This window comes from Gorilla gorilla, chromosome 7, assembly GCF_029281585.2.
Source record: "Gorilla gorilla gorilla isolate KB3781 chromosome 7, NHGRI_mGorGor1-v2.1_pri, whole genome shotgun sequence".
NCBI lineage: Eukaryota > Metazoa > Chordata > Mammalia > Primates > Hominidae > Gorilla > Gorilla gorilla.
Genome location: NC_073231.2, coordinates 41,698,424 through 41,705,932, shown reverse-complemented (window position 1 = coordinate 41,705,932; position 7,509 = coordinate 41,698,424).

The window sequence follows — 7,509 nt, the reverse complement described above, 5'->3', positions numbered from 1 at the left end:
CATATTTATCCAGTCATTTAGCAAATATTTATTGAATATCATTGACTGAAGTATTAAACTAAGCTTTTAAAAACAATAATGTTCTATGAAAATGCAGAGAATTACTGTCAAAGGTACTGAATAGATAGTTGATGATCTGTTTATTTACTATGAGCTCTTAGACATCTCCAGGGGTAAAATGCAGTCTGTTTACATATTGCCATCAGTATTTTACATTCTTGGTTTCAAGAATGTAATTCAGGAGAGCAGTGAAAGTCAGGGCAAACTTTTTCATCTCAGACCAAAAGTATAGCTGGGCATGGGATCGAATAACATTTAATAGTAGCAGTAGGCCATTCAATTGGTGCTATTATCGCTTTGTAAAGGAGTCTTAGGTCAGTTTTCTCAGAAGCTGACAGGATTCTTGTGGAAGTTATTTATTCAAAAATAGCTCCCTTTGAGTGAGGACAGCAAGTTAGGTCCTGAGGGCAGGAGAAGAAAGGTAAGCAAGAATGTAGTCTTACGTGAAGACCAACTTCAGGCAAGCCTGAATCAATGGAGTCCGCCTGTTAGTCATTGGCTGTGAGCTTCCCATCAGAGAGGAGGGTCTTAACCTCTCAGACATGGCAGTACCTTTTATGAGAAGGGCAATTCTTTGCAGAAGTAGTTATAGATCATCAGCCAACATTCTCAATAGTAGGGGGGAACATCCCTTCCAGAACAGGAGATTTTGGAAAGGCAACAACAACCTTCACTTCTGAATGGCCATTAATATTCATAACAACAGAGGCACTGCAAAGGTTTAAGAGCTCTCTTACTTTTAGAGAAATTTCAAAGAAGTTTCAAAGAAAAACTGACTGATAACCACTATAGTCTTTTATAACATTCAAACTGTTTGAAAATTAGTGTTCCTTTAAATTATATTTAAATTCATTTTCTATAAATAAATTCACATAAACAATTTGCATATAACTTAAGGAACACTAATGTTTTTAAATAATATTTTTTATCTAGAATTTATTTTCTTATGAAAGAATAAACTTTATTATGTTTTGAAAACAGAGCCAGAGGAGATTTTTATTTCTGTTTTGTTGATTATCCATTAGCTGCTAAGAAACATAAATGTACATAGGCTTAAAAAACTCTGCCTCTTAGAAACGTCAAGCAGACAATTGTTAGACAGACAATATGCCAGGTGCATACTTTTGATATACATTCTAAGTAAGAAATCAATACATAAATGCATAAAATGGTATATTTTCAATGTAAAAAATGCAAGCGAGCAATTTTTCTAGAATGTTATGTTTGCAAACATGGCATTTGTATAAATAGCTAATAACACATAACTTTAATTACATGTGTATCTACAATAAAAACTGGAGATTTTTCTTAAAGTAAAACCAAGTAACCAATTATATTATTAATTAGCATATGTTTATAGGGTGAATTCTCATATTGCTCTTTCCATTAAAAGGCAGCTGCAGAAACCAAATAATCTGGTTGTTTTATTAAAACGGTCCTTTAAGAAGAACCATAAGGGTTTTGAAACCATGAATAAGTATCAAAATATTTATTTAGGTGATTTGATAATAGGATAATTTTTCTTTGTCTTTAGTATAAATACCCTGACATCATCATCAACATTATATAATATTTGTAATATTTTATAGCATTTTAAAGCAAGTTTTCAAGGCCCTAGGAAGCTGCTATGATTAATAATGAAGTAAGGGGGAAAGGACTTTTGATAGTTTTCTCTTGTTTTGTTGTTTCTTTTCCTCCAAAAGGAAAGATGCATCCGAAAACACTTGGCTGTCCTGGAGACAACAGGCAAAATTGGACAAAGCTGAAGTGCACAACTTCTCAAAACAGTTCTGGGTATTGATACCTATGCAAATTTTTAGAGTTACCCAGCAACACAAAATAAACTAGGAAAAACAGTTTTTGTTGTCTTCTTACCTCTGTATCTAAATCTCTGTTTTACGAGAATTAAGTTTGGCTATAAATGTAGAACAATCCCCCTTACCTCTTCTTTTCTCTCAAAAAAAAATTGCTTAAGATAAAATTATTTCTATCCCTTGTATAAATTTAGAGATTGATGGTCCAGATGCAAGAGATCCATGCTTCCTCAGTCTTTTACCTCTTCTATGAATGGACTCTATTCCCAAAGTCACCTTATGGTCCAAGATGGCTATTCCAGCCTCAGGCATCATGCCCAAATGCCAGCCAACAGAGGAGAACAAAAAGAAGGAGAATGGCTCACCCTCTCTTTTTTTAAAGATGCTTAAAAATTATGCACATGGAAGTTATGAATTCTTTGTCACCTGGACTACTTAGCTGCAAGAAAGACTGGGGAGTAGAGTTTTTATTCCACAGCCATATGCTGAGGTATATATCAATAATACTCTTCTGAGAACAACAGAACAGCTAGTGGCCTCTGCAGATCCACCTATCTCTGTTCTGTGTTCACTACCATTCAGGCCTCCAGTGGATTCATGCTGTGTTCTGGTCTTGTAAATCAGAGCCCTTCTCCCACATCAGTCTATCTGTATCCCTTTCTCCAGGCCTAATGCCAATCTTCTGCTGCAGTGTCAGATGCACCACAAAGCTAGTTACAAGGTAAATGTGTTTCAAATTAAGATATGAATGCCTAAATATGTAGAATCATCCAAGAGGGAATTTTGTCTTTAAAACTAGAAATACATTTTTATCTTTTGCCTATCCATTCCCCACCCAAACTGGTTGTTTTTTTAGAAGGAGTACAATTAATAAAATAGCATTACTACAAATTATCTAGACACCAACCACATTTCCTTGTCAATACCAACCCTCTTTTTTCCACCATCATTAATCATATATACCTATCTTTGGTGAATTCAGCAATACAAAGAAAAACAAAACTTGTCACTGGAATGTATCATAAATATTTCAAATGCAGAATTCATTGCTTGTCAATTGTTCTTATTGATTAAACAGAAAATAGTAGAAAAAAACTAAAATTTTACAGATGTCTTTTCTGATATTAAACTATACTTTCATTCTTGGTATAGACTTTATTTAATAACAATTTGGTTGAATATGGTTTGCTAACATCTTTTTTATGACTTTTGTATATACAATATACAGACAATCCTATAATTTTTCATATATTGCTTTTATATTGCTTGGAGTCAGAATTATGCTAATGTTAAAAAATTAATTATAAGCTTTTATAAGCTTTTCCTCTTTTTAAATTTTATTGAAAATGTGGACACAATATAAATTATCTGTGTCTTAAAGTTTGGTAAAACTCACCTGTAAATCTTTCTCCACCTAGGGCATTAAAGTGAAGAAATGTCTTTACCATTTCAATTTATTAACAGTTTTCATTCTACTCAAGTTTCTTGTCACAATTTTTAATTTTATCCAGAATGATATCCATTTCCTCTGAGTTTTTACATTTATAGAAACAAAGCTGTTCATAATATTTTTGTATTTGTAATTCTGTGATGTCTATATTTACTTTTTCTGTTTAGAGATAGTTTTGGAAAAATGGACTCATTATATGCAGAATACAGTTGATTCCTAACACATAAAATATACAAAGGTGACTCCTGATGGGTTGAAAACCTCATTAAGAAAGATAAAAAGGATAGCATTAATACAAAAACATGTGAGCAAATACCATCAATAATCTAGAAGTGAAGAAAACTTTAATTAAAAAATGCACAATTCATAAAGAAAATATATTGACAGATTTTATAGAATTAATGTTATGGGCTTCTGTTCAGTGAAAGGTATCATAGACAAAATTATCAAGTATTTGGCAAACTGGAAAAAGATTTTTTAAATAGTTGAAATTAGCAGGGGTCAACATCTAGAATACACAAGGAATTTACATATCCATAAGAAAAAGATGAGAATTTCAATATACAAAACCAGGCAATTCATTGAAAGTCAAATCTGAATTAGCAAGTATATGAAGAAAAGACCAACTCTTGATTCAAAAATTAGAGCTAAGTCAGCTATTACTGAGCCATAGAAAGATGAGTGCTCTGCACTGCTGATGGGAATGTACACTGGTATAGCTATTGTAGAGAGAAATCTAGGTGTACTTAGTGGAAGTGAATATGATCCAGTAAACTATTCCAAGGATGCATCCCAGAGAAACTTGAGCCCAGGTTCATACGGGGACAAGCACAAAGATGTTCATTGTAGCAGTTAGAACCAACTCAGTGCCCATCACTACAGAAATGAGTAAGTAAGATGTGGTGGTGTATGCATACGGTAAAATGCTATTATCCAACATCAGAAGCAATAAACTTGTATTTCATACAGTGGCATGGATGAATCTCTGAATGAATGACAAAAAACATTAAATTTAAAAATTAAATAATGAAAATTAATTAAAAATTAAAATTACAAACAGAATGAAAGTCATAGAATAATGCCATTTATGTAAATTAAAAACAGATGCATATATAAAACAGCACCATATGCGTTTCAAAGAATCACACCTATCCAAAGACATCTATATGTAATAGAATTGTGCCTATAGTGAGGAGGCTGGTAAATTGTGTGAAAATGGGGGATGAATGACAAATAATAAAAAGAAAATAAAAGAGATACCTTGGCATGGATAGTTGAAGTATGTACTGTGTGTTAGTGAGTATCATTAACTCAACACCTTGCCCCTAAGATTAAAAAGATATAAATTATATAGCCATAATGCTTGTGCTGTATAATGTAAAGAGAAACAAATGTTACACATGAACCAAAATAGATACAAATATTCTCCTTGCTTCTTTAGACTATCCCAAAATATGCCAGGCTTGCATCATTTTCTTAAGGAGGATTATGCCATTGTTCCCTCATTCTCAGTGATCTCTACCTATCCTATGACACTCTTCAAGACACAATTTCAGTTCTACTTCTAAAAAACCTTTAAAATTGTTCCATTCATGTACATGACTTCCTGTAACCAATTGCTTTTATAAGCTGTACCACAACATCTAAAACTTAATACTATTAACAACTCTTTTGCCCTGTATTATGTCTTGCTCACGGTTTCCTTTACTAGATGTTAACTTTCTAGAGATCAGAGAGATTTCTTTGAAGCTTTCTGTTGTGCCTAGAGCAGTGTTGTACTCAAGGTTGAAAAATCTCAATTTCTTATTGGTCTATGAATGTTATTTTCAGTTAAAAAGATCACATGGCAGGTAAAAAAAATATGCACAGACAAATACTTAAAAACATAAGAAAAGAAGCTGAGCGTCATTCATTTTAGTAACTGGCTAGTGATATAATAGACTTGAAGCACAGAAGGTACTCAACCAATATTTGTTGAAAGAATGCATCAGAAAAATGGACTAGTCTAGACAGGACCTCAATAAACATTTTGGTTAATAGATTTTCAGTTAAGATTTGAAATTGTGATGCAAAGGGATGGACAGGCAAGATCATAGCTGAAACTTGAAAAAAAAAACCGATCTTTTTGCAGCTGAAAATTAGTTTGAAAGTAGGGAAGCATAGAGCTAGAATAATTGCTATCACACTATGAATGGAATAGCCCTTCAATCAATGTAGTAGGTAAAGTTTGCTTTAAGTTCCTCACTTTTTTAAAGCCCCTCTTTCTTTTCTTGATGTTTCTTGTCCAGGACATTTTTCCTTCAATAAATCTTCACCCGTGACAGCCTACCTATATGCTTTCTGATTATTCCAGGCCATGAGAAACTATCACTATTTTCCCCTTGAACACTTAGAATATTTTATTTTTACTTCAAATAAAACTAGCAAGAGCCAACTCAGAATATGCTTCCTCCCTCTAGAACAGTTTTAAGGGAAATATTTTCTTATGTTTTTGATGAAAATTATCATTTTCTTATGATTACCAAATGTATGAATTACTTTTATATGCTAACTTGTGGTAGGTTATTCCTCTTCTGGTCATGGAAGGAAGAAATGTCCTACATAGTGGAGGTGATAAACTGAGTTCTCACCGAGACTCAGAATCTCATTTAGTTGTGCTCTGCAAATGATCTGAATGAGAACCAATGGCTTTCTCTAAAAGGGGACTTGAACTTCGTGTGGGATTTAAGAGACTGGAGCTTTGAAACAAGAAGCTATATGCAGCTTGCTCAGCTTTTTGGGATGTGCAGAATAGATGTGGATCTGCTTAAGGGAATGGTGGTTGAAAGCAATATAATGCAAAGTGGAAAGAATCAAGGTATGATGTAATAAAACACAGATACAATATCTATTTCAATTAGGTACTAGTTTTGTGATCTTGACCAAGTCAGAAACATCTCTGAAAGTTTGTTTTCCTTTTTGTATGATAAGGAGGTCAGAAGATCTCGAATTCTTATTGATCTATAAATGTTATTTTCAGTTAACAAGATCACATGGCAGGTAAAAAAATTATGTACAGGCAAGTGCTTAAAAACATGAGAAGAAGCTGAGTTTCATTCATTTGAGTAACTGGCTAGTGATAAAATGGACTTGAAGCATAGAAGGTACTCAACAAACACTTGTTGAATGAATGCATGCCGAAAAATGGACTAGACTGGAGAGGAAGTAATGTCATGATACAGTGCCAAGACAAGACTCTCAGGCTAGGTATGTAGGCGGCAGAGGAAAGAACTTATTGAAGGCAGATAGGAAGAAGTCCTCTTTACTCAGGGGTCAGAATCAGGGAAAAGCTTCAGCAGCCAGGGTAGCTGTAGCATAAAAGTTATGAAGAGACCAAAAGCATAAAAGTTATGAAGATACCTGTAGGGAAGACTAGCAATCATGTTTTAGAGAATTAAGATTCACAATAGAAATGCCTACTCAAATATATGTTAAACAACATGTCTGAACGCTTGGGTTTACACTTGAGGCAGCTATAATAAAAGGCAAGGCAAGGAAAGGGAGTGAGGAGCCCAATCAAATCACCATAGGCTTTAGAATTTAACAGACAAGAGTGTAGCCAAGCTCTACCATTCACTAATAATACAAATATTGACAAAATATTAATTGCTCTGAGACATCTAGAAAATGAACATTTTAATTCTGATAAAGGAAGATTGTAGTATCTACTTTGTAGATTTCTTTTGAAGATTTGTGAATATATGAAAATGGTCTAAAACATGCCTCACATGATTTATTCTTTAATGCTATTTTTATTATTTTTAATGTTACTGTAGATTTTATGCCGAATAAGGTATCAGCCAACTCAATATTCGTCTTGCCTTCAGTGAAAGAACTTGTAATTTGTAAAATAATGGCTTCCTTATTTTTGTATTTTCTTCTGTGTGCTTTTTTTTCTCCTTAATGCTCTTTTAAAAGGTCTTCCCTCCCAACCAAAAATTCTACCTTTGCCTTAGTAGCACTAAGGAAGAAAAAGGACCTTTCCGCAGCACCCAGTCTGGAGTACCTTATTGCCTGCAAGGCTATGGGTTGGCCAAGGAGGCCCAGGATCTCAGAGAAGCAGAAGAGCCAGGGGAACCAGGGAAGGGCGGACGGAGTCATTGAGGCATGGTTGAAATGGTCTTTACATGGCTCCACACAACAGAT